We start from the raw sequence: 3,137 nt of genomic DNA, 5'->3' as shown, positions 1-3,137 counted from the left end.
TTAGGCTGTTTCCAAATCTTAGCTATTGTAAATTGTGCTGCTATGAACATAGGGATGCATATATCCTTTCTGACTGGTGTTTCTAGCTCCTTGGGATATATTCCTAGAAGTGGGATCACTGGGTCAAATGGGAGTTCCATTTTTAGTTTTTTGAGGAAACTCCATACTGTTCTCCACAGTGGCTGCACCAGTCTGCATTTGTTGATGAACTTTTGAATGGCTTCTAATTCTCAAGTGTTAAAAATCACGCTGCTGTGATATTTTTGGAGTTGACTTTCTGGATGTGTACTTACATGTGCAGCATGTGCCTTTCTGAGAGCACACACTTGGAGTGGCATGTTTTCTTGGATCATCAGACACATGTATGTTCAGCTTTAGTTGATACTGCCCGCCATGTTCCAAAGCACTTATACCCATTTACACTGCATGGAAGTATAGGCGAGTGCCAGTCACTCTGCATCCTTCGTGTCCGTTTTTAAAAAAATGTAGACTTTCTGATCTCACCTGGTGAGCAGGGATGTCTCATTGTGGTTCTTGGGGAACTAGTCGTCCATTGACTATGCCCTTTCATGAAGAGCCTGTTCAAGATTTTGCCCATTTTTTTTTTCTTATTGATTTGTAGGCATTCTCTTTATACTCAGTGTACAGATGCTTTGTCAGAGACATATTGAAAACATCTTACCCCGTTCTGTTTACCGTTTTACTCTCCTAATGGTGTCTTTTGATAAAGCAGTTCTTGATTTTAAAATAATCTAATTTGAGGATCTTTTCCTTTATGGTTAGTGTTCTTTGTGCTTTGTTTAAGACGTCTTTGCCGTCTACGGCCATACCACCCTGAACGTGCCCGATCTCGTCTGATCTCGGAAGCTAAGCAGGGTTGGGCCTGGTTAGTACTTGGATGGGAGACCGCCTGGGAATACCGGGTGCTGTAGGCTTAAAAAAAGAAAAAAAGAAGTCTTTGCCTATCCGTGGCCATAAATGTATGCTCCTGCGTTTTATTCTAGAAGCTTTGTTGTTGTACTTCCCACACTTAGGGCTGTGAATTTTGAGTACAGTATCCGAGGTAAGAGTCAGTGTCCATACTTTCCATAAGGTCGGGCAGTTGATTTCGCACCATTTATGGACAAGACGGTTCTTTCCTCGTTACACTGTTATGGTGCCTTTGCCATAAATCAGGTGACTATATGCGTTTGGGTGGGTGGTGTGATGAAGTTTGTTATTCATGTCATTTAAATCTTTGTATATACTTATTAATTTTTGTATCTGTTGGTATTGTCGGTTAGAGACATTCCATTATGATTATGGTATTGGTTATTTCTCCTTTTCAGTTCTCACAGTGTTTGAGACTTCCCATTAAGCTCATTTGAATGTAGGGTTGTTATATATTCCTGTTGAATTGACCTCTCTATAATTATGAAATGTTATTCTTCATGTTCAGTCTTCTGGTCTGACTGTCTGTTTGATCTGTGTTAGTAGGCCTATACCCGCTTTTAAAGATAATCTGTTTCTTTTTTAGTGTTTTTAGGGGTATGGTTTCCCATCCCTTTTCTTTTAAACTTTCTAGGTTCTTTTATTTATGTCTCTTGTAAGCAACATGCATTTTAAAAATCCAGATGAATCATGTGTTTTAATTGGAATATTTTGTCACTTCCAGTTCTGGGCTCTTATGCGATGAGTTGCAGTGAATATTTCTACATAAGACTTTTCATGGGCATATGCTTTTGTCTTAAGTAAACATCTGGGAGTGAAATTGTTGGGTCATACAGCTGGTGAATAATTTTGTTGTTTTTAATTAATGTTATTGAAGTATAATACACATACAATAAAAAATAGGTTGGAAGTGTACAGTCGGGTGAATTTCAACAACTGTGCGTGAGGCAGCAGAAGCCCTTTTGTGACAATCGTCAGTGTCCAGCCCCGCCTGCGCGAGGCGGCTCCGTGTCCCTCACAGCACCCGCGGCCGGTTCTCATCTCATGCCCTGCTGTACGTTACCGGCGCTGAGACCCTCCCCGCGCCCCATTTCTCTGACTCCCCCCTACCCTGGGAGCCCACGTGGGCAGTGACCGTGTTGGCTCCCATCTCCAAAATGTTTCCACCGTCCGGCGTGGCCCCAGCTCCCCGCGCGGTCGGGAGGGCTGTGCAGTGAACGAAGGCGTGTGTGGGAGACCCCTCTCTGCTGGACGCGAGTGGGCAGATGGGTGGGTGTCTGGGTGCAGCCTCAGTCAGAGGCAGGCTGGGGAGCGCAGCCCAGGCCCGAGTCCCGTGCTGCGGGGAGACTCTCTGAATGGTCGAGTCCCCAGGCCCCCGTGGTTTTCATGGCCAGGGCGGGAGGAGAGAAGGAACGGCGGGTGACATTTATACAACGTGGTACAGTTTACACAGCTCTCGCGTGGGCATTACCTCACTTGATCCGGAAGGAGCCCGGGGTGGGGTTTCAGCACGTGGCCCCCAACTCTGCTGGCCTGAGGCGTCCTGGCCCCACCACTCCACTCTGTGACCCGGAACACTGATGCCCCCGCGTCCCAATGTCCTTGCGTGTGCAGTGAAGGTACCGATAGCCCCGACGCAGAGATCTGCTGGGATGGTTCAGTAAGGGAGGTGATGCCCGTAAAACACTTAGAATCGCGCCTGGAGCATAGTAAACACTAAATAAAAGTTGGTTGTTATTACTTAATCCTCTCACTGGGCCCTGGAGACATGTAGGCGTACCCCATTTTACGAGCTGCAGACGGGGGTTCAGGAGCATGGAGGGACCTGTCTGAGGTCACAGTGGAGGCGTGGGGGTGGGGAGGCAGGGCGGGACCAGGCCTGTCCTTGTAGTTCCCCTTCACGCCACGTCCACGGACGTGCGCTCTGCCTGGACTCACAGACGGGGAAGTGAATTCTGCTGTAGCTGGCCGTGCTCCAGGGTGTTCGAAGGATCGCTTTTCTCCTCTGGATGAGCTAAGAGCCAGATGAGATGGGGTAGCTGAGAAGGCGCTTCGTGCCTCGGAGGAGGAGGGCATTCGAGAGGATTGCTACTATTATTATTATTATTATTTTTATGTTCTTGTTGACAGTATGGCAGATGTCATGTCTCCCATTTCCTCCCTTTTTGCCCCCTCCACCCCACCCCCCCCCCACCCCCCGCCCTCCC

Source organism: Myotis brandtii, unplaced genomic scaffold (assembly GCF_000412655.1).
Source record: "Myotis brandtii unplaced genomic scaffold, ASM41265v1 scaffold6, whole genome shotgun sequence".
Lineage (NCBI taxonomy): Eukaryota > Metazoa > Chordata > Mammalia > Chiroptera > Vespertilionidae > Myotis > Myotis brandtii.
This window is presented reverse-complemented; position numbering follows the sequence as displayed.